This window comes from Macaca nemestrina, chromosome 4, assembly GCF_043159975.1.
Source record: "Macaca nemestrina isolate mMacNem1 chromosome 4, mMacNem.hap1, whole genome shotgun sequence".
Taxonomy (NCBI): domain Eukaryota; kingdom Metazoa; phylum Chordata; class Mammalia; order Primates; family Cercopithecidae; genus Macaca; species Macaca nemestrina.
Window position 1 is genome coordinate 167,892,037 of NC_092128.1, and position 26,066 is coordinate 167,918,102.

A 26,066-nucleotide genomic window follows, 5' to 3' on the forward strand; every position below is an offset into this window, starting at 1 on the left:
CCAATTTAATTGCTTTACAAAATGTGCAATTATAAGACTGATCAAAGCTGTCCGGTACTGAAATTCTTGGACTTAGATTCATTTTTCTCCCCCAACTACCAAGGTTTTTTGCATAATGAGAACTGCAATTTAACTGTTCATTTGGTGTACACAGTGGAGAAACAAATCTGGGAGAAATCCATGGTGATCATCTACTTTATTCTAGGCCCTGTACCATTTGCTTTGCATCTTAATGGAATCTTTAAGACATTTTCTGAGGTTGGTTATTATTCATGTGAAAAAATTACAACACTACTCTTAGAAATCAAAGTCATATTTAGTCATTTACATCATCCACATAGAAGTAAAATTTGCTGACGCAGTCAATAGAGTGAGAACATAGTGATTTTTTTCAATACTAATAATAAATACAACAAAATAATTATAATAAATTTAAAAAGTAATAGTTGAAATTGTTTTTATATAGTTTCCAGTGCTGCTTTTCACTTATTCTTTCTGCCATTCTGTAAGATCTACATTGACCTTATTTTCATTTCACAAGTAAAGATACTACCCTGTGAGTGATGTTTTTCAAAAACACACATGAAATATTAGCAGAGTGAGGACTAAAACCTAGAAATCTAATTTGTAAATATTGTTGTTCTTTGATTATAACATTTTGGAAATCGTTTGAAAATTTCTGAGAAAATGTTACAATAAATTTCTTGAATGGAACATCTCACAACATGCTTTGATGAAGATCTTGTCTCAGTATAGAAGGCAAGTCTCGGCCAGGCGCGGTGGCTCACACCTGTAATCCCAGCACTTTGGGAGGCCGAGGTGGGCACATCACGAGGTCAGGAGATTGAGACCATCCTGGCTAACATGGTGAAACCCTGTCTCTACTAAAAAATACAAAAAATTAGCTGGGCATGGTGGCAGCGCCTGTAGTCCCAGCTACTTGGGAGGCTGAGGCAGGAGAATGGCCTGAGCCTGGGAGGCGGAGCTTGCAGTGAACCGAGATCGCGCCACTGCACTCCTGCCTGGGCGGCAGAGCGAGTCTTCATCTCAAAAAAAAAAAAAAAAAAAAAAAAAAAGGCAAGTCTCCAGATGTGACGAACGAGATGGCCTCCCCATGCAAAGTTAATTCACATTTATAGCACCTTTATTTTGGCTCTGTTTACATCACACTTTCCCTAACAGGGTCAACTTACTCAGATCTCTAAAACCAAGTACTTATCATCTGAAAACTCCTTTGGGATTCTTTTGTAATATGCATATTCCAAAATCAATGTCAACATATTAAGATGTTACTTATTTTCCTCTGTAAACAATCATTAAGATATAGTATATTTGTAAGCAAATATACTTTATCTGATTTTCTAAGTGTTTATCTCTCAAGCAACAAAACATTCCAAAAATGATTTGTAATTTTATGTTCAAATTTTTTTCATCATCAAAGCACGCAGAAATACACAACATTTACTGAATCAAATAATCTACATTTTTTAGTCTTCTAATTATTATCTAGAACTTTTTTCAATATTGTTCTTATAAAATAGTAGTGTCTTCTTGCTACAGTCAGAAAATGTAAATGTTTAGGCCAAAATAATTGGAGAAAATGTAATGAACCAAAACACAATTCAGAGAAAGAGCATGATATGGGAGGGGTTTTGTGGACAGTGACAGCAAGAACTTTTCGAGAGGGGAGATCTAAACTTAACGTTTTCAGTGAACTCAGAAAAGAAAAGGAAAACAGATAAATATCAAGAACATATTTTAATTAGCTACTGAAAATCCTAATTAAATATGCACTTCTTACTTTCATAAGATGCATTATATAACCAAAAGAGATTTTGTTAGTGATGACAAAATGCCTTATAATTACCTTGGTAAGTCTTAAATTCCCTCAAAGAAGATGTAGAATGTATCTTTTAGTATCAGATTAGAGAGTCAAATTTCTCTAGGGGTTGATATCATTAGAAATTTCAAGGCCTGAAACATGTCATATTTCTGTTTTATTCACAAAGAAGACAGATTGCTCAAGTGTCTACCAAATCTAGTATTTTTCTGTCCTAGTTTCAATAATAGGTTGCTGCTTCAGATCAATATAGCAAGCAGATTAAATCATAAAGCCCAGAAAGAGAAAGGAATTCTGTTGCTATCCATCTCATCACATAATATCCTCACCATTGCTTCAAAATTGAATTCATGACTTCATGAAATAGCACATACATTCAATCATAAATTGAAATACTGGCATATATATATATATGTATACACACACATGCATATTTATTAGTTGCTTTTGTTTACATTTTCTCTTTAAATCTCACTTCATTCCCATAACATAGGCATGCAATAATAAATTATTAATTTTTAAAGTTTAGGTAGGTATTACTAATTGTGTTCTATATGACAAACATCATGTAGGTGTTGAAATGCAACAAGAAGTTAAAAAAAAAAACAAACAGCATATATCCTTATGCTGAGAGAGATTAGAATGTAACAGGGACTGGATATAAGTATTAAATGAAAAATCACACAAATAAATGTAAAATTGCAATTCTGTTAAGTATTAGAAGGCAAATACAAGATTCCTAACAAAAGAATTTGAACTACTCAAGTATTTAAATGGAAAGTGTCCTTTGATTATTGAATTGAGATCTAAAAGATGAAAGGAAGGAGTGAACAGGAGTATTCCTTTCTTAGGGCTGCTGTAATAAAGAACCACACACTGAATGACTTAAAGAAACAAACATTTGGTCGGGCGCGGTGGCTCACGCCTATAATTCCAGCACTTTGGGAGGCTGAGGTGGGCGCATCACGAGGTCAGGAGATCGAGACCATGCTGGCTAACATGGTGAAACCCCGTCTGTACTAAAAATACAAAATAAAATAAAATAAAATAATTAGCCAGGCATGGTGGCGGATGCCTCTAATCCCAGCTACTCGGGAGGCAGAGGCAGGAGAACGGCGTGAACCCGGGAGGCGGAGCTTGTAGTGAGCTGAGATCACGCCACTGCACTCCAGCCTGAGTGACAGAGCAAGACTCTGTCTCAAAAAAAAAAAAGAAAGAAAGAAACAGACATTTCTTCTCTCACAGTTCTATAGGATTAGAAGTCTTGTGTTGGAGCAAGTAGGGGCATTTGATATGGAAAGGGTTGATTTCGGGAGACCAGTTAGGGAACCAGAACTGTAAAGGATCAAGATGTAGTTAGACATAAAATGACACATTCTGGAAATGGATTAGCAAAAGGTATGAGGAAAATAGAGTTATCAAGAATGACTCAGTGTTCCTTGGTTTGTGGCAGCATATTCCAGTCTTGGCCTTTGTTGTGATATGGCATTCTCCCCTTGTATCTCCACATCTTTTGTGCATGTATGCCTTTGTGTCCAAATTTCCTCTTAAACTAACAACAGTCATACTGAATTCAGGCCCATCCTAATGACCTCACTGCAACTTGATTCCATCTGTGAGGGCCTTCTTTTGAAATCAGCTCACATTCACAGATATGAGGGTTAGAATTAAACATATTTTTGAGGGACACAATTCAACTCATAATAGAGAGGGTAGTTAGCATTCAGGTCAAGGGCCTGTGGCTAGAGAGAACCTGGTACATTTGGGGAACTGATGTGGCCAGATCAAAGAGAAGAATGACATGAAATGGAATTGCAGATGAAGGCAAGGAGTTGGAGGCCAAGATAAAACCAACAGAGAGCATTTGAAAAGTTTGGAAGGGTAGATGGCAACTATGGCTTCAGTACTTAGAATGGATCATATGAATATGTGTTGGAGCAAGTAGGGGCATTTGATATGGAAAGTGTTGATCTGGGGAGACCTGTCAGGAAACTATTACAGTCATCCAGGTGAACCAGAAGTGGATAGGATCGAGATGTAGTTAGACGTAAAAATGACAGGTTCTGGAGATGGATTAGCAAAAAGTATGAGGACAACAGGGTTATCAAGAATGATTCCCTTGTTTCCAAGTTGCAAAATTTGGAAGAAGATAGTGTCATTTGGGGAGGTTAAAAATTAATATATGACGTATAAGATTAGGAAGATTGTGAATTCAGGTTTGGGTCTCAAGTGTGAGGTTACATAGAGTAGACCAAGAGGAAATATTTTGTAGGGAGTTAACTAAATATGTGAGGAGTCCAAAGAAATCAAGGTTAATTTTAATTAATTGTGGAGTCATCTGTGTCATTCAAGGTAATTGAAACTCTGTCTCCTATAAGTAAGCTTATATTTGTAATATGTTATTTAAGATTTGTAAAACTATTATAAAAGAACCAATATGAAGACTTTATTAATTCATTCATTTTCTAATTGAGGTAAAATTCACATAATATAAAATTAACCATTTAAAAGTATACAGTGCAATGGCATGAGTACATTTACAGTGTTGTGTAACCACCATCTATCTAATTCTCCAAAATATTTTCATCTCCCCAAAAGAAAACTCTATACCCAATAAAGCAATTACTCTCTACCTTCCCTTCCCCTACCCCCTGGAAATCACCAATTGGCTTTTTGTTTCTGTGGATTTACTTATTCTGGGTGTTTTATTAAAGGTCACATGTTATATATGAATTCATTGTTTATGATCTTTATTATAAACACCAAGTATGACACCTTGGAAAATAAAATTAACTACAGCTTTTGTAATCAGCAGAGGCTTGTTTTCATGAAAATTTATTAAATTAATCTGGTAAAACTAGTGTTCCTTTGCTTATTGCTAAATACCTACAGTTGACAAGCATTTCCTAGGGTGCAATCAGAAAGTGTAACTGAAATAAACTAGTATGATTAATTTTGCAGTATCCATGTAATGTATTTAACACTTAAATAGGATTTACCATGACCCAGTAATATTCTAAATTCCTTACAAAAATTAATTTTCTTGACTTTGATTTCTACCCTGTGAGATAGGTCTAGTGTTTTCTATTTTACACAGAGATTATGTGGAAAATCCAGTAAATTTGGTTCCAAATTCATCTTCTTGAGATAATCTGTATTATTGCTCTCATTTATTGACTACTGTGTAAGAGGACTATCTATCACCAACCATTGCCATGGGACTTACAGGGCCACTTAGGGCAGCATTATACGTCTTTGGCCCATTGACTTGGCTTAGCCTCATAACACACTTTGGTCAATTTGATGAAGAGATATGACACATTCAAGTTCTGAGCAGAAGCTTTAAGAATCTTGCGTGTTTCCACCAGTCATCTATTTTTCTGGCACAAAAGGACATGTCCTAGGTGAGGAATGATCTTCCAGTCTAAGACCCATAATGAAAGACACTTAGAGAAGGAAAACTCTACAGCCCCTAAAACACTATGTGAAAAATAAACTGTTATTTTTGTCCACTAAGGTTTATGAACTTGTTGTTCTCACTTAGCTGAAGATGACCATTATTGTTCTTAACCACTGGGCTACGTATTTTTTCAAGTATCTTGTTCGTTTATTAAAAATCAAAGTTATATCTAAGACACTAAATGTTTTAGTGCCACACCATCACAACACCATTTCTTCTTGAAAGCAGACATTATTTTGTTAATTTCAACTTTCATTTTAAAAAGTACACAATTTTTCAGAGTCCATTGGACAACTGAGGTATCTTCTAATTATTTTAATAAAAATCCCTCATATAAAATGAAGTCTACTTTCAAAACTTTGGTGTATCTAAAATGTTATGATTTTATATTTATTTTTACATTGTACTAAGAACTTAAGGGGCTGACTCATTCAATTCTTACGAAATGATTTTAATAACAATTTAAATGATAAAGCAAAAGTTTCCATTTTTTTCTTGTTTATGGCATACATAAATATCTACATTTCTATATGATTAATCTATATATTTTTTTCTGTTCTTCCTTACTCTTTTCATAAATTTTTCTTTAACATTTATTTAACAATGACAGCCATGGCAGAATACTTTTTAGGATTAAGGACAGCCTGTCACATTGCAAGAATTTAGTATAGGTATAAAGAATCAATTACTGAATGCTTCATTAAATAAATGAATACATGTTATAAAAGTTGTCAAAATCGGCCGGGCGCGGTGGCTCAAGCCTGTAATCCCAGCACTTTGGGAGGCCGAGACGGGCGGATCAGGAGGTCAGGAGATCGAGACCATCCTGGTTAACACGGTGAAACCCCGTCTCTACTAAAAAATACAAAAAACTAGCCGGGCGAGGTGGCGGGCGCCTGTAGTCCCAGCTACTCGGGAGGCTGAGGCAGGAGAATGGCGGGAACCCGGGAGGCGGAGCTTGCAGTGAGCTGAGATCCGGCCACTGCGCTCCAGCCTGGGCGACAGAGCGAGACTCTGTCTCAAAAAAAAAAAAAAAAAGTTGTCAAAATCAAAAGTCATTTCTGTTAAAAGAAAAAAAAAAGCAAACAAGAAAAGACAAATAGAGCCAGAGAAGGCCAAAAAGAGAACAGTTCTTATGCATAAATGCCTGATAACAAAAACCACCACAAAAGACTCTGCAAAGACAAGTTTGCACAAAGACCGTCACAACCTTACATCAAAAATATGCCTGTGAAAACACCTGCCCAGCCACTGCCTGTGCACCCTCAGACTGGCATCACCCTTGTTGTTAATCCTTATAGCCAAGAATAATTATCTCGAAATGATGACATAATCATCCTCATTTTTAAAAAAAGTCTTTTTTACCTTCTTGAATATGCATGTCGTTTACTATGATACTCATATTCCCTTTACACTGCCTTCTTTTTGAATGACTATGACTTTGTTTTAGAGAGCCTCTCTCTGTTATTTAGGTTTACAAATCGTGTAACATTTATAAAACTGAGTATGCATTAAGGATGATTTATAGCAAAATAAAAAACACAGTATGTGCTCATATCTCCCTTTTTAAAACACAGAATACTTATATTCTCTAGGCAGTTTCTCTCTGTTTTTTTCAGAATTTGTTTACTTCAATCTTTTATAGCTCTGTTTTTTTCATTCTCTCATTCAAAAAATGGGTCAAAATGGTTCACTTCACCCCTTTTCAATTTCTTCACACTTCTGTGTTCTAATCTCTTTCTACTCACCACACTTCTGACATCAAATGTATAGGAGATTTTCTTATACCAACTAATTCTTCAACTCTCCACACATCAACTGGGCGCTCTGTTATTCAGTTCAATTCTGACACTAGCTACCTGAAGTGAGTGCAGACCCCACAGGTTAAAGACTCAGTCCACAAGACTGCCCCCACTTCAGATGCCAATCGAAAATCCTGAGCCTCCCATACTTCTGTCTGATTGGCTACAAATTGAAGCTTCCCATGACCTCCTTTTCAGGTTTGATAATTTACAAAAACAGCCAACATGATAAGCAATAGCTATAAAACTTTACTTTCATTACTAGTTTATACAGGATAAAAATTATTACCAGTTTATTACAAATGATACAAATGAACAACAAGATGAAGAGGTACATAGAATGAGGTCTGAAAAGATCCCTAGCACAGAAGTTTCTGTCTCCATGGAATTGGAGTAGGCCACCCTTGTGGCACATGGAGTTACTTGCCCACGCAGAGGTCTTCTAAACCCCACTTTTTAGACATTTATGTGTAGGTTCCATTGTGTTGGCATAATTAATTACATTATTGACCATTGGTGATTAAACTCAATCTTCAGCTCCCTCTTTCCTCCCTGGAGATCCAGGGATGGAACTGAAAGTTCCAACCCTTACATTGTAAGTCTCTTTGATAACTAGTCTCTATCCTGCAAGTATCCAGAAGCCCTGGCATCCAAGAGTCATTTGTTAGAATACCAAAGGCAATCCTGTAACTCAGAAAATTCCAAGTGTCTTAGAAGCATTATATCAGAAATCAAGGACAAAGAACGAATATTACAACAAAAGATGCTTCTATCATTTCAATCACTCATGAAATTATATAGCTTCCAGGAGCTCTATGCGATAAACCTGGTAATGAAGACCAAATATATATATTTCTTATCATATCACAGTATCACAGATTTGCACGGGGACCCATTTTCATTGTCTCTTAAATAATTGAGTACAATATTTCTTAACATTTTTGTTTCCCTGAAGAAAAATACAATTATGTTTAAATTTTATTTATTTATTTATTTATTTATTTATTTATTTATTTATTTTGAGACAGAGTCTCGCTCTGTCACCCAGGCTGGAGTGCAGTGGTGCGATCTCAGCTCACTGCAAGCTCTGCCTCGTGGGTTCACGCCATTCTCCTGCCTCAGCCTCCCAAGTAGCTGAGACTACAGGCGCCCGCCACCACGCCCAGCTAATTTTTTGTATTTTTAGTAGAGACGGGGTTTCACTGTGTTAGCCAGGATGCTCTCAATCTTCTGACCTCATGATCTGCCTGCCTCAGCCTCCCAAAGTGCTGAGATTACAGGCGTGAGCCACCATGTCCGGCCCACAATTATCATTATTTTAAAATCTCCTCACTGATTAGGTATGTTTATTAAATACCCACTAAAGGCCAAGCAGGGTACTTGCTTAGTCTCAAAAGTATGTTTCTAAAAAATGATCCAGATTGCTATATTGCATTTTCTTGAAGGTTTCTAATTCTCATGATTTCTATAAATTATACTTGATGATTAACTAACCTATGCTCATCAGGCTTTTATCAAGGTTTGAGCTCCCCATCGCCTCTAAAAACTCAATAGAAAGAACAGTTTTAAAACCGAGAATAAATTGCTTATTTCAAATTTAAGAATACAGAATTCCAAAATCAGTGAAAGCACAATTCACTAACCAGAAATATTATTAAAATCATTTTTTAAATCAAGAGCATGTAAAATCTTTGATTTGGGGAATTTGAAGGATAAAGTCTGGAAGGAATACCTGAGTTGAAGAACAATGTTTTTCAACATGTTTTTACATGTTGCACCTAGATCAATGCTAGGTACAATATTGTTGAAATGCCTGAGATGAATAATGACTACACCTGACATCTACAATTAGTATGGGAACCTATTAAAATTATTTGTTTAACTGTATATATATTCAATTGAAGCTGTAGTTTTCCTTAAAAAGTGAAAATATATTACTTTATTAAATCTTTTCTACTCATTAGTACATTTTCCCAACCATCCATTTTGTGAAAGAACAAAATACATTTCTATAATATTAGTTGACTTAAAAATCATTTTATGCAGTTATTATAACTCTTTCTGAGTTGCTAACTTTTATTTCCTTGGCATGTGCATTGTTCTTTTAAAGTTTGAAAAATTAAAGAGCAAAAACTTAGAAGAGCTGTAATGGTGGCTTCTCTTTGAGAACTAAAAAAATGATTGCATGCTAGACATGGTCTCTCGATTTGGTATGTTTCCTGCATTTCTTCTCGTGTAGTTCCTTGTTGGAAAAATAATATAGTAGAAGAGTTGATACCCATGAGGTAGGGGAAGTGCCCAAACACTGATGAGACTTCCATCCCAGCCAGTGTCCAGGCTCTTGATAACTTGAAATAAAGAATTCAAGGAGCAAGTCAAAAAACAGTGAAAGTGTGACAATTTATTGCAAAGCCAAAGTATGCACTCAAGAAAGGGGAGTGCAGGCATACTCAAGAAAGTGAGTAGAGCCCAGTGGGGTTTGGTGCTTCTATTTTTATGAGTTTTTTTCACCAAGTGGTGGAATATTCATGAAGATTTTCATAAAGATTTCTGGAAAAAGGAGAAAATTTCTGAGAACTGTGGTGCCAACCGGTTTTAAACCAAATACGAATGTTCCTGAAACTGTCATAGAGCTGGTGGGCGTGTTATTTAGTATGTTAATGAGCACATAATGAGGTCCTAGGTGAAACTTAGGTCAAATCCAGCACCATGTTGGGTCCAGTCAGTGTTAGCCAGCTTGGCCCGCATACTGTTTTTTGCCGTCTTACCGTCTTAGCAGCCCCTAGCTCATGCAACTGTTTCAACAGCTTTCTTTTTGCTGGTCATGCAAAACTGCTGCTTGGAATTTTCTATTATCCTGTGACCACCTGGATTATTCCTGTCTCAGAGTCATTACTTTGATACTTTGCTGTGGCAGAATGTAAAAACACATTTCTGCTACGTTAACCAACTCATACATACATATTAATTGGTTATACGAAATCTAATTTCAAACTTCAAGAGAAATGGAGTACAAAGAGTAGAAAAGGAAAAAACGTCTGATTTACTCGCTTTCTTCTTTATTTTCCATTATGTTTATTTTATGTAAGAAATACATCTATTTTTCATGTTAAGAACACCTGAATTTCCAGGCTTCCCTTTTTTAAATGATAAAATGTGTTGGGTTTCCCCTTGTTTCTACAATTATTAGCATTCTTTTTCTAAGTACAGGCAAGCAAGTCATTAATTGTTATCAATAGTGGATCACATTGAGAATCAACTGGCTTCCGGTATGCAATCAATACCAGCTATTATGCAGAATAAAACCTTTAATCAGCACACAGCCACTTTACAGAGGAGGTCAGAGATTAGTATAGCAGAAATGTGTCAGACTACCATAATCTAAAATTGCAAAGCATAAACTATTTTTTACCAAAGCCAATCCACTTACAGTAACAAAGACAAATGTACTTTATCATATTACTTAAGTGATGATTCGGATGTAGGGGAGGGTGTGTACAAACCTCTCCACCACCTCCAAAGACATCAGTGAATCTTTGAAAATGCCCCAGGTTATGTCGTGGCAGCAAGAAAACTATTTGAGAAATGATTCATCCTCTTGCTTTGTAGCTCTCACCATTATAAAGTACCTCTTCTGACTCTTAAGTTTCTTTTCTAAAGCTTATTGTCTGTTATATTTTCTTTCCTCAGTTTGATTTTACCTCCATGGTAGATTTGATTTATATTGAAAAAGATACACAAAATTACAGAGAACCAGAAGTGTTTGGATCATGAACTATCTTGCAGGAACTCCCTTTTGCTTCTTGTGAATAGCAATGATAACAGAAGAATACTATAGTCTGGTTGTTTTAGTTTTGCTATATTTTATATTATCTGTACTATACCACATAATGCTAGTAAATAATAACTCCCTAATTATTTATATTTATTGTACTTTCTCTTTTTTTAAAGGGTCAATTTTATTATTATTATTATTATACTTTAAGTTCTAGGGTACATGTGCACAACATGCAGGTTTGTTACATATGTATACATGTGCCATGTTGGTGTTAATGGGTGCAGTACGTTTTCTAAAATAGAGCTAAACAGCTCTTTTCTTCATTTATATAACTATATTATTGTTTAACAATTTCAGTTATGGAAATCAGCAAAGTGCTAACTAACTCTTCATTTTGGGGGGGAAAGTCGATACTATGTAAATATTAAGATATTCTTAGAATACCTCTTTCATAAACTATAGGATGAAAAATCAAAGTGACAGATTCTCACAGTTAGAAATATAATGTGTGCAAAATTTGTTAAATGTATAAGCCTTCACTTCAAAAAAAAAAAACTCAGAATAAAATAAAATAACGTTGCAGTTTTCTTTGCCTCCATTAAGTGTTGATGGTGCTTTGTCCTATTGTTATTTCTGGTGCCACGCTCATCAGCACCAACTTTGTGGTTGATAAATGTTTTATTCTGTTTATTCTAAAAGAAGGTAACAGCATCCATCTCTCTTACATTTTGAGAAATCAGTTGTGGTGATGTGTAGTGAGAGTTTTAATAACTACAGTTACTTTCTCATCCCCTTCAAAACTATCAACCTAAATAGGATTTTTCTGACATCTCCAAGACTGTATTTTTTTAAAGGTCACCAATCACTTCCTCATTACAAATCAAATAGCTCTATCACCCATTGTTTATGGACGTGGTCCAAAGAGTGCCAGCACAGGCATCGTGCTGATCTGTGAAGACAGAATGGAAGCCTGGGGCTGCTGAGAAGACCTGACTTCTAAGATATAATATTAGAGAAGACATGCAGAAAAAGAGCTCCAGAAGTCTGTAGAGAAATTTATTCACAGTTCTGGCTGGTCTTTGGCTGGTTTCTAAGCGTAGATGCACAGGGTAAGACTCCATGAAACCCAGCAAAAAACAAAAACTAATAAAAAAAGAACATCTATCTGGAATTGTGAGCTAAATAATTGCTAGAACTTATGAATAGATTTAAAAAAAAATCTGTGTGCAAACTAGCCAGAGAGATAAGACCTTCTTCTACATTCTGGACATTGAGAAAAATTCCAGAAACAACACACTATAAACAAAGAGATATTCTAGAGTTTACAGTAAAGGCAACGCTAGAACTGCTCAAACATAGCTTAAAACCAAAGTTTAAATTAGCGTGCTGATCCTCAAATAAATTAAGTGCCTGCAAGAACCAAGCTCATTAGTTTAAGAAAGACAATAAAATGGAGATACTCAATATTAGATCATTCTGAAAATCTACAATGTAATAAAGGTTATCTAGACATGGAGCAAATCAGGACAATATGCCCAATAAATAATAAACAGAGATAAATAGGGAAATTCATTAAAGGGATGGAAACCATTAAAAGTCAACCAAATGGAAGTTCTAATAACAGAAATACAATACATAAAATGGAAAATGTATTAGGTAGACTTGGCAGCAGATGAGACACTGTAAAAGTAAACTTAAAATGACTTTGAAAATAGGGTTGTCAAAAACATTCAATAAAAACAAAGAAGAAAATATTGAAAAATAGTTGAAGAGAAACTCAGTGATCTGTGGAAGATTTTAAAGTGATCTAACATATGTGTGATTGGAGTGCCATATTAAGAAAAAGAGAGAGAGAAAAATAGCTAAGAAATAGTAGCCAACATTTTTCAAAGAATCATAATAGACCCCAGGGAACACAAACACAAACAAATCTATCTCAAGCTATATGACCATCAAAGTGCTAACAACTAATGAATGAGGGAAAGATACTGAAAGAAGCCAAAGAATCCAGATCACATGCAGGGGAAAAAATCATAAAATCTATTTCATAACTTTTTATCAGATACAGTAGAAGTCAAAAAAGGATAATTGAAAACGATATATTTAAAGTTATGGGGAGATAGAGGGGGAAATATCAACCTAGAATTCTATACGCATCAAAAATAGCCTTAAAGATAAAGCTCAAAGAAAGATTTCTAAACAATAAACACATGAGAGCATTTGTCACCAACAGACTTACACTATTTTAAAAGTTATAAGAGAAACATATTGAAAAATGTTGGAAAAAAAAGTTGTTGATGATAAAAGGAAATAATACCAGATGGAAACACCAAGAATTGCAGTGCCCTGGAAATGATAAATGTTAACAAATACATTTCTTTTCTCATTTAAAAATTATGTTAAAATAATTCACTTTTTAAAGTAAACTGAGAAGGGGCTTCAGGTGGCTGACTACAGGCGGCTGACTACAGGCAGCTGGTACTCACCTCCTTCACAAAGAAGAACTAATATAGCTAGTAGATGATCACACTTCAAATAGATCATCCAAAAGAGAACAGGAATTCAACAGAGGAGTCACAGGAAACACTGAATGCAAGGAAAGAGAGGGGAATGAGGCTGCCTCCTTGGCCAGGATTGGCTGGAAACCTGAAGAGGTTCCTCAGTGGGGAGAAAAGGTTAGTGAGAGACCCCAGTGGCCCACATTTCCATCACAGACTCCTGCAATCCTAACCACAGGAGAACCCCTTGACTCTTGTGGGCCCTGAGACAATGATTCAGAGCTGCCTGGAGACTGTGATGATGTTGCTCCAGAGAGGGGGTTCACTCTGAGTCCCGTACACTTCCCAGTCATAAGCAGCAACAGTCCAGTAACATTTTGAGACCCCAGCCCCTACCGTATTGCATCATGCTCTGGAGCCCCATTGACGTGTCTCATGCATAGCCACTGCCACTGCTGGCTTCTGCTGCTGGGGCCAAGGCATGAGCCGCTGATAGTGACCCTGCGCCCTGATCAGAGGGCCCCACAACTTCATACACCCTGAGGAAAGCCTACCCTGCCACAGCCTCCCTTGCTGCTGGCTTCTGCCGTCACTGAAGCATTAGTACAACCATTGGTAGTGACCCTGGTACCCCCAACAGTGGAGTCTCTGTGCACTTTTACACGCCCCAAGAAAGGGCTCCCCTACCCTCAGCCACTGACACTACAGGCTGCCACCACCAGGGACAAAGCAGGAGCAATCTGCACACATTCCAGCCTCCTGCCTACAGGGGCTGCCACTGAAAGCTACCCCGCCCTCCCCAGTAGCAAAGCCAAAGCATAGCCGCTGCTGCCCCCACCCAAGCATTCCACCAGGGTCAGGGATCACCCCATCCTGGCCTACCACAGCCAGTACCTGAACACACCATCAGAGGGCCAGATGACAGGTCCACCAGACTTGGCTCCACCCTCACCAATCCCCAGTCCAGTCCACCATCTTCATCACTTGAACATTTCTCCAGAGGCTGGAGGTCAGGCCCCCCCCAACCTACTGCTACTATCACATGTGGCAACCACCTGTATGCACCACCTGCGGGCCTGGGGATTCATTGTCACTGATAACACAAATGTGAACTGCTTGGGAACTGAAGGGTTGTTTCATCACTGCTACTGCCATCACCATTGCCACATCCACGTCCCAAGGGCCCAAGGACCCAGCCGACTGCCTGACTCACTGCAGCCACTGCTAGTACTCAAGCATGTTCCCTAGATGTACAGAAAGACAAATATCACATGATCTTTCTCATATGTGGGAGCAAAAGCAGGTGATTTCAGGGAAGTAGGAAATATAGGGATAGATACCAGATGCTGGGAAGAGTGTGTGAGTGGGGGTGGGAGGGATGAAAAACCATTGTTTATGGGTATGTCATACAGTGAGAAGGAATGAGATCTAATATTTGGTAGCAGAGTAGGGTGACTATTAGTTAACAACAATGTATTTCATATTTCTAAATAGCTAGAAGAGAGGAGTTAAAATGTTCCCAACATATGGAAATCATAAATAATTGAGGTAATGTATAACCCAATACCCTGACTTGATAATTACACATTCTGTGCATGTAACAAAATGTCCCAAGTACCCCATGTAGATGAACAAATATTAAGTATCAATAATAAATAAATGAAATTTTTAAAAAGCAAATTAATAAGTTTGATGTTATAGCAAGGTACCTTTTATTTTCCTTGGCTATTCTATGAATTTAAATTGACATAGCATTACAGTGGATAGCTAATCAGACACTAACAGGGCAGGAGAGGGCCCCTACACCTAACCAAGAAAATCAGGCAACCATCAGCTGTCACACTGCCTCTCTAAAATATTAATAGGTTGCAGCCAGCACCGAGGAAAGGCACTGTCCCTATAGATAGGAAAGACCTCAAACTGGTAATCAGCAGCTTCCTGATAAGATCTCAGGAGTTGGACAAAGGGGTTAAGCATGCACATTAAGAGGAAAAATGGTGGAATATGACCTTCCAGGGTCATTCTGCAGGTAAAGGGAAGAACTCAAGAGAGCAAGTGTACGACTCCAGTAAACACTGCGCATGCTCACCTCCCAAGTGCTAGCAGGCCACAGCACATGCAGGCAGCCCACCACAAGGAAAGAATCAAAGAAAAAGAGATGCAAGACGCCAGAAGTAGGCCAACATATAAAACCCTAAGCCCAAGGTCCAACGGGGCACTTGTCCTCCAAGATGCCTATAACTATAAGTCAACATATAAAATGTTGTTAAATTTAAGATGAGTAACGCTAGGACACAGATTATTTAGTGAGATGCAAAGAAAAAATAAGAAAATTTTTTTAAAGAATTCAAATTTAAGTTTACTAGACAAATATAAAAAGCTGTAAGAACTGAGTTGTTTAAGTAGCAACACAAATGACATGAATATACATCTACAAATGTCTGCATATACATATATAGAAATAGATAAATCTAGATCTATATACTTAGAAATAGAGCATTCACAATTTCTCACAGAGAAAATGTAATGCAGAGGCAATGAAATATGAAGACGCTTTCATTATTTTCAGAAATCCTTGCGGTTTCTATGGTAAGGCAATATGTCATATTATTAGGTGCATCAAAGATCTAGTAATGGACTGCCCTGGATCGATTGAAGGTTTAACGTATCCTCTACTCTTGACTGTGAGTTTAGGCCTATGAGGTATAATCACTGTGCTTCAATTTTCTCACTTGTAAAGTAGGAAAACATAATAGTATCTTTCTTATCAGTTGTGAAAATGGCATGAGCTAGCAAATAGGTGGGTAGAATAATGTATTTCAGTAGTGAGCAACTCAAAGCTGTTATTATTAGTTCTGGTACTAGCTTTTGCAGTACTGAATGAATGAACATCTAATATAATTAACAGTATTTAAATGTTCACAATAATCATGCAACTTGTGGATCCATGTACAATTTACATTTTATTTTATATTTTTTTCTCTTTGCGACTCCCCTACAACACACAACCAATACATAAATACATTTCAGCACTATTCCTTTCTTTAAATGGTTCAGAGCTTTGGATGAAAAAAGTATGTATTTTGAGATTTCAGAATATTCCAGCAGTGTTTATCTTCTGCTGTTGCACTTTACATTTGCACAATGCTACTTCAAAATAACAAAAGTCACCTTAAAAATAAACTTGTCAGAAGGTGTGTGGCTCAGTGTTTCACCAAGGAGGTGAGGAATGTTCTATGCACAAGCATCAGGGTATGGACTACAGAGCTTCCTGACTGATGGTATAGCTATTTAGGAAATGAGGCTATGGTTTTCACCTACCGTTCTTGTGAAAACTTAGAGAAATACCTTGTTTAAATCGAGCAGAAAGTAAAATGCTCCTGAGTTGTGAACCATGGAACTTCTGAACCCTAGGGCAAAACTAACAATGTAGTTGATAACTAAGCTGGGGAAATTTTTTTGCAGTTACTAGAAGTGAAATGAAAAGATTGGCATTGGTAGTGATCAAAAAAATAAAATTCCAACAATGCTTTGTGTGTTCATTTGTTAGGGCTGATATAACAAAGTACTGCAGGCTGGGTGACTTAAAAAATAAATATACTTTTTCTCTCCGTTTTGGGGCTAGAAGTCCAAGATGAAGGGGTCAAAAGTTCTGTTTTGGGGGGGCACTGGAAGAAAGTTCCGGTTTTTAGCATGGTACTGGGTCTTGGTAGAAACTGAATGCTTACCTGTGGGCTGCACATTTACCATCTGACCTGAGCCCATCATGAACTGTTATCTGACTTACCAAGCCATAAGGCTGAGCATGCATAGCAGCTCTCTCATCGAATGGAAGTGGTATATATGTGATGGGGTCCAAGCAGGCCCTGTAGGGACAAGTAAGCCACATGCAGTGGTCCAAATGCCATGGTCCCCACTCCTGCTACATTGCCTTCTTTCTCCCAGCCTGCCCCTATGACATCATGAGAACTTTCCCGGGAACATTTGATAAAGAAAGAAAATTCAGGCCTGGTTTACGGATGGTTCTACAGGATATGAAGCAACACGTAAAAGTGTGCAATGCCACAGTACAACTTCCTTCTTGGACATTTTGTAAGGATAGTGGTGAAAGGAAATCCTCTCAGGTGTCAGAAATTTGAGCCCTGAAATTGGTTGCTTACTTGTCTTGGAAGGAGAAATAATCAGGCACGTAATTATTTACCAAATAATGGAGCTGCTGTTCAGGAACTTGGAAAAAACATGATAGGAAAATTGCTGACCAGGAAATTTGGGAAAGAGGCAGGTCAATAGACCTTTCTTAATGAGAAAAAAAACAAATTGAAGATAGTTTGTGTCCCATGTGAGTGCTCAACAAAGGGTAACCTCAAGGGAAAGATTTTAATAATCAAGGGGATAAGGTGACCCATTCTGTGAATACCAGTCAGCCTCTTTCCCCAGCCACCCCTGTTGTTACCCAGTGGGCTCATGAACAAACTGGCCATGGTGGCAGAGATGCATGGATTCCGCAACAGGAACTTCCACTCACTGAGACTGACCTAGTTACAGCTGCTGCTGAGTGCCCAATCTGCCAGTGGCAGAGAACAGCCCTGAGCCCCCATATGGCAGCATTTTCCAGGGGGATCAACCTCATGGCAAGTTGATTACATTAGACTGCTTCCATCATGAAAGGAACAGTGTTTGTTCTTGCTAGAATAGACACACTCACTGTTAATACTTTTGCCTTCCCTGCATGTAATGCTTTTGTCAAAACTACTATCCATTGATTTACAGAATGGCTTATCCACCCTTATGGTATTCTACACAGCATTGCTTCTGATCAGGGAACTCACTTCATAGCAAAACTGTAGTAGTGGGCTCATGCTCATGGATTTAACTGATCTTATATTCCCCATGATTTTTAGGTAGCTGGCTTGATAGAATGATGAAATGGCCTATTGAAGACTCATTTATAGTACCAGCTAGGTACAATACCTTACAAGAGAAGGCAAGGTTCTACAACAGAACATATATGCTCTAAATCAGCCTTAACTCTATGGTACTCTTTCTCTCACAGCAGAATTCATGGGCCTAGGAATCAAGGAGTAGAAATGGGAGTCACACCATCCACTATTACCCCTGAAGACTGACTAGCAAAATTTGTGCTTACTGTGCCCACAACCTGATGCTCTGCTGGCCTGGAGGTCCTAGATCCAAAGGGAGGGTTACTGCCACCAGGAAACACAATAATTGATGCATTTACATGGAAATTAAGACTCCCACCCTGCCACCTCAGGCCTCTGAATAACAGGCAAAAAAGGAAATTATTGTACTGGCTTGAGTGTTTGATTCTGAATTCCAAGGAGAAATTAGACTGCTACTTTATAATGGAGGTAAGGAGGAATATGCCTGGAATACAGGAAAATTCATACAGTGTCTCTTAGTGTTACCATGCCCTGTGATTAAAGTCAATGGAAAACTGTAGCAAGCAAATCCCAGCAGGATTATGAATGGCCCATAGGTTTCAGGAATAAAGATTTAGGTCACCCCACCAGGTAACAAACCATAATCAGCTGGGTTACTTGCTGAGAGCAATGGGAATATGAGATGGGCAGTGGAAGAAAGTAGTTTTAAATACCAGTTATGAGCATGTAACCAGTTACAGAAACAAAGACTGTGATCTCCTCCTTGTGTTGTTATGAAGATGCTTGTGTTTATGTATATGTATACACATATTTATAAACATATATATAGACACACACACACACACACACACAAAGGCCCCTGATTTATAATGCTTTGACATGATTTTCCACTTGTAACTTTTAAACTTTACACTGGCTCAAAAGTGGCACCTATTCAGTAGAAACCATACTTCAAGTATCTATACTACCTTTCTGTTTCTCACTTTCAGCACAGTATTCAGTAAATTACATGAGCTATTAAACATTTTATTACAAAAGAAGTATTTATGTTAGAAGATTTTACTGAACTGTAGGCTAAGGTAAGTGTTCTGAGCACATTTAAAGTAGAATAGCTATGACTTTTGGTAGTTTATGTACATTAAATGCATATTTGACTTAGAATATTTTCAATTTACAATGGGTTTATCAGAACATATATAATCTTTGTTTTCTTCTCTCTTATCCCCGTAGGTAACAAAAGATCTATTAACTTTATAGTACAGTATTTAAGTATTGTGAAATTTACATAATAGTGTTTAAGTTATGAGATATATCAGATATGGGATATCAAGAGGAAGAGTAACTATCGCTCAAGGACTTTGCATTCTTTTGGGGGAAAGAGTTATTCCATTTTCAGTTGGTGCATAAGACAGTGGGATCACGTTAAGTGGAAGTATGACATTGTTATTGTATTTATTTGTAGATTAAGTATGCTTTAAGGAAATTCGTATAGTTGCCAAGTTGACAAGGAGTGGACTTGTGATGGTTAATTTTATGTACCAACTAGACTTGGACACAGTGCCTAGACATTTGATCGAATATTATTCTAAATGTTTATGTGAAGATGTTTTTGGATGAAATTAACATTTAAATTGGTGAACTCTGAGTAAAGCAAAATGCTCTCCATAATGTGGATGGGCCTCATCCAATCAGCTGAAAACCTTAAGAGAACAAAGATTGACCTGTTGTGAGCCATAGGAAGTCTGTCAACAGATGATCTATGAACTTGAACTTCAACATCTCCTCTTCCCTGGTCTCCAGCCTGTGGGCCTACCCTGCAGGTTTTGAACTTGCCAGCTTCCATAATCCATGTGCCAATTCCTAAATAAATCCTTCTCTCTTACTCCTCCCTCTTCCTCTCCACACACACCATCCCCCACCCAAACACATACACAACCCTATTTGTTCTGTTATCTGTAGAACCCTAATATAATAATGTATGATTCCATTTAAGAAGTTCTACAACAGAGAAAACTAACTAACGGTGATGGAAATGAGAACAGGGGTTGTTTCTGAAAGGATGGGAATTAATGAGAAGGGGGCTAAGAAGGAGATTTCAAGATTAGAGAAATTATGTGTGTATATATATATGAGTGTGAGTTACATAACTGTATGCATTTGTCAAAATCAGTCAAGCTGAATACTTAAGATCTCTGCATTTTACCATATGTATTAATTAACCAAATTTCACTTCTTAAAAAAGGAGAAAAGACACAGGTCTTGCCATTGTAGATTTGGAGAAATATTATGCAACCTTTTTGTAACATAAATTCTTCATGATATAATGTTACTTATTAAAAGGCTGTAGAATTATATATAACCTTCTACTTGTACTATGAAAAAAATGTGTGTGCATAAAAGCATTGAAAAGAGAAACAGAAAAATAGTAATGATCTTTATTGGTGGGAATGTAGATAATTTTAATTTTCTTCTTGATACTTACGTTATTTCATTTACCAAAAATGAATATGTATTATTTTTATAATCAGAAATAATCAATGAAAGGTTTTTAAAGAATAATTTTTCATAGCGTATATCTCTTACTAAAATTGCATTGTATTAGTTTTCTAATGCTGCCGTAACGAATGGTCACAAGGTTAAGAACTTACACCACTAGTCATTTAGTATCTGACAGTTCTGTAGGTCAGAAGTCTGGGTTAGCTCAACTGGTTTCTCTGCTTTGGGTCGCACAATGCTGAAATCAAGATGTCAACCAGCTGGTCTTTTTTCAGGAGGCTCTGAGGAAAATCCGCTTTCGAGCCCATTTAGGTAATTAATATAATTTGGTTTTCTGCAGTTATAGAAAGAGGTTCCCATTTCTTTGCTGGCTCTCTGGCTTTTTATTTCTAGAGACCTCTACTCTGGCCCCTACATACATATGTTCGCTACATCTCAGATCCAGCAAAGGAGGTCAAATTCATCTCATTCTTGGATTCTCTGACTTCTTCTGCTGTGTCTTTTCTCTGCTTCCAACTTGAGAAAAGTATCTGCTTTTAAAGTCTCATGTGATTAAATAGGACCCACCCAAATAATCCAGGATAATTTTGCTATTTTCAGGTTGACAATTTTAATTACATCTGCAAAGTCTCTTTTGCCATGTAACAGAGCATATTTGCCGGTCCTGGGGATGAAGACACCAACATGTCTGGTGAGCACAGAAGTCTGTACTCTGTCTCCCGTATGTATTATATATTAAATTAGCAACAAACCAGATCAATTGACAACCAGGCACAAGGCTCTGTGCCCTGGGAGGTGCTCAGTTTGTTGAATGGACTATGATTTTTGAGTGAGGAAAACAATTAGTTTCTCTCTTAAAATAATGAACACTGCTTTATACCAAAGTCTTGTCAGAATTAGTCAAAAGTATGTAACTTTTATGCAGATATTATCTTCATTTTATTGTTCTGTCAGACAACTTCAGTTCATGAAAACCACCAAGGTACCCAGTTATTCTTTCGAGATTTCTACAGGATACCTCTAAACAATTGGTAAACTGTTGTGATTTATTCATTTCCTTGAACAGATCTTTGTTAAATATGAGCTGAGCTTACTTTCTCCATCCACTTTTGCAATAAAAGACAAGAATGGTGCAGCCAGTAAGAGAAACAGATAATGCTGGAAATATTTTCCTTAAAGAAAGTTTACATACAAAGGGACTATTTTTTAAAGTACAGGATGGGTGCAGGGGAACCACCGCTCATAGGGCATCGTGTGGTAGGCTAATAATGACTCCCTATGGAAGTTTATGTTCCAGTCTCTGGAACTGGTGACTGTGTTACCTTACGTGGCAAAAAGGACTTTGTAGATGTGATAAAATTAAAGATCTTAATATGGGAAGGTTTTTCTGAATTATCCAGGTGGGCTCAATATAAACAGAAGGATCCTTATATGGTGAAGAGGGCAGCAGGAGGGTCAGAAGAGGAGATGTGGTGAGAAAAGCAGAGATCCGAGTGAAGAGATGTTTCACTGGTGACCTCATAGGTGGAGAAAGGGCTACCAGCCAAGGAATGCAGGCAGCCTCTAGTAGCTAGAAAAGGCAGAAGGAAACTCCAGAAAATACCAGCCCCACTGACACTTTGAGATTCGCCCAGTGAGTCTAATTGTGTACTTTTGTCCCCTGGAACTGTAAGATGATAAATGTGTGTTTTTTTAAGCCACCAAGTTTGTGGTAATTTCTTACAGCAGCAATAGGAAGCAGACACGGTAACCTGGAGTTAGTGGTAATCCAGCTCTCACCACCACGAGGACTGAAGGGCCGAGGGGAGTCGTTGCCAGAACCCCAAGGAAGTAATGTGGAGTCAGACTTTGTGGGGACTGTGGCCCTCAGGAGGGCCTGAAGATATTACAGAAAGCAAGTAGAAAGTCCAGGACAGATATGCCTTACTCCACACTCAATTCTACAGAAGAGAAGGCCCCCGCTAGGTTGAAATCTGAACCTTGTGACCTTTACTCAGGGTTTTTATTTCCAGTCAGTCCTCACTTTTTCATGTTCATTACAGCCACCCCAGTGCCAGTTCCTAGGACTTTCTTGCAGACCCCATACATCCCCCTTTCAAAGTATTGCCCTACCCTATTCATCCTTCCATATTGAGAAAGATCTATGTAGAATACAGAGGACACCGTGTTCACCTTCGTTTTACACCCAGAGTGAAAACCGTCTCCTGGTGCTATCACAATCACACTGCACTAAAGGTAACATCTGTGCAAGTCCCTGCGCACCCTCCACCGTATCCCCTCCCCATTCCGTCATCTTTGCCCCATTACTTCTGGCCCCATGCGCTGAGTTCTCAGGGCCTTCTTATTACTTGTTCTTTCTGACTAGAACATTCTGCTCCCTGACATTCTCTAACTGCCTCCTTTATACCTTTTAGATCTCAGCTTCAGCGTCACCTCTTCAGGGTCCTCCTATCACCCTTATCACTCTACTGGAATGTTTGCAGAGAATGCATTACCGTCATTTGTTTGTTTGTTCTTTATTGTCTGACCTTGTCCCTTACTAGAATCTAAGCTCTTTGGTTCCACAGGCCTCTGGGTTGTTTTTCTTCATTGCTGCATCCCAACGGCCTGGAAGAGCGCAGAAGACATTGTAGAAGCTCAATAGATATTTACTAAATAAATGAATGTTAACTGATAAACGCAATAAAACACATACACAACTCTTTCATAAAATATAGTCAAGTGTGCCGGTTCTGCACTCTGCTTGCCTGCTCTGTGCCCAGGAGGCTGATTGCTCCAGTCGGCAATACCCAGGCTCTGGTTTTCTGGCCGCCTGTTGCACTAGCCACAAATGGGAGCACAGGGTGAGAGACAGTCAGGCAGTTTTTTTCCCATTCCCTCCCTGCTTTGAATTCCAGGAGGACAGCTCCTCATTGACTCAGATGACACCATCTTCTCCCTGTTTCCTTCCAGTCTAGGGGAGACACCAGTTTCCCCCTACTGCTAGCGCAAGAGTGCCTCACCATTCCTTGTCAGTTTCTTTCTCTCTGCTCACACCCCGGGATGCTGTGCCTTCCTCAAAGTCTCTTCAATTGCACAATTTGGGATAAGGTATTTCTTGCTGGAATCTTGTCTGATTAATCAGGAGATTCTCCTTTTGTGTCTATATAATTTATATATCATTTGTATATATACAAATTATGTGCACGGTTCTTTCCTTCCTTCCTTCCTTCCTTCCTTCCTTCCTTCTTTCCTTCCTTCCTTCCTCCCTCCTTCTTCCTTCTTTCCTTTTTTCCTTCCTTCTTTTTTTCCTTTCTTTATATTAGATCTGAGGTTCTCTTCGGTTTTACATTTTCCTTAGATACTGACAAAATAACTAAAAAGTGTCTTGTAGCTACATTGTGGTGGTGTGTGTATGTGTATGTTATCAAGATAAATGTTTGATTTTGACTGCGTAAATTTTAGAAATGTTTAGACAACAAGCACTATATTAAACATAACAAAAAGTATTTTAAAAAACTAGAACAAGAAACAAATGGCTTCATAATGTACTTCTTAAATTAATCTGTAAATTTAGGGCTACACTAATAAAAATAGTATAAAGTTTGAATGGGATGTGTTGTGGTTTAGGTTTTTTGTTTGTTTGTTTTGCATTGCTTTTCAAAACCAACCAGAATTCATTTAGGTAGATATTAAATTAATTATCCTGATTTCTGACAACAGCTTCTAGCATATGGAAATACTCTTGATTATTTCAAATGTCTCTATGTATGTAAAACTCTGGTGATGGTTTAAGTAATGGTGGAACTTTTTTTTATCAAAATACAATATTTACAGTATCTAATTCTAGAAGTTGCAGTGATGTAAAAATGATGTATTCATAACAGATATCTACATAAATATTTAAAAGTACAATCTGAGAAATTATGCTATATCTACTCAGATAAGAGCAATTGTAACATCAATTAAATAACAGCAGCTGAATCAAAAAGAGATAAATCAAAATTACCTTAAAATGACAACAAGGCATATGTTCTGCTGTGGTTGGGGGTGTTCAGGACTCCAAAGCTGTAAAAGCTGAGCCAGATTTGCAGGTGACCCTCAGTCCCTGAGCCCTCACTACATGACCCTCTCTGGGGGACCTTATGACTCAAGGAACCCCGTGGCATCTCTAGGCCTCTGAGCTGCATGTGGAGCAGCAGAAACAAAAGGGTCCTTTGGGAAAAACTGGAACTTGAACTTAATAGTAGCCTGTATTTTCCTGTTGTGATCATTTTCTTTTCTGAGTCCATGGAGCTTTCTCTCAGTCAACAGAGCAGCCATCCAACTTTCTTAAGCTGTTGTCTCAAATCAGAGTCTCATTTCAATGGGAGAAAGAAGTGTGCCATAATTATTTGTCTGTGTTTGTAGCCACCTTCTTGTAGAAGTTTTGTACCTGATATGTGGAGTTAATGTTTCTACACACTTTGGGAAATTCCTTCTCTGTTTCTAAGCAGTTCATTGATTTTCTCTAAAGTTGTATTGCATGTTTGTTCTAGGTGTAACTCAAGCTTGAGCTGAAGCTTCCAAATTTTCCTTTCAAGCTGCACATTTTCAGACTGCAAAGATGCCTGCTCCGTTTGGAGACTTTCTACTTGTCTTGTAAGCTCTTCATTTATTTGATTTTCTTCACACCGTTTTCTGAATCTTTCTTGTTTTTCTCTGTAAACAGGTCCTTTTAAGTGGCCCATTTAAGTTAACATCCACAATAAGACTCTTTAGATCAACTTCTAACTGATAGGCCAGTGATTACCATTTTCTTTTTCCCTCCTTTTCTCTACTTCCAGGTTCCCACCATCCTTGTGATCGCTTTAGAAATTGGACAACTGTATGGTCTTCAGCAGGATTCAGCCAGAAATTTTAATTAGCTCTCTTTATCTTTCATGACCTGTTTCATGACCTCTTGTGTTTGAGTGCTCCAACACTGCTGTTTGTTCCTTTTTGTTTCTCATTGCACAGTTTCTTAGTCGAGTGGTTCTGGACTTTGCTGAAGATGGGAGTTTTCATTCAAGCGTCTCTTACTTGATTCCAAAGTTGTTCTCCATCATTCTGTGAAGTCTTCCAGATGTTCCACACTGACCACTTGGAAAAGTTTTCGGGAGTTGCTTTTCTGCTCTTTTTCAAAATTTGTGGTGTCCTCAAGTCATGACCTGCTTCCATTTTTTTTTTTTTAATGTCACAAAACTTGGAGTTTGTGACATCAGAAGACTGGCCTCCACCACAGCACACCTAGATTTGTTAAACTTGTGAGAGCAAGAGAGATTTCCACCTTG

The 26,066-nt window shown here is 37.7% G+C and overlaps 1 long non-coding RNA gene across 2 annotated transcripts in view; it reads left to right on the plus strand.

Annotated features, from left to right (window-relative positions):
* Positions 1 to 26,066, plus strand: part of LOC105472819 (uncharacterized) — a 278,602-nt gene that overhangs the window by 164,844 nt on the left and 87,692 nt on the right. The window lies entirely within an intron of this gene.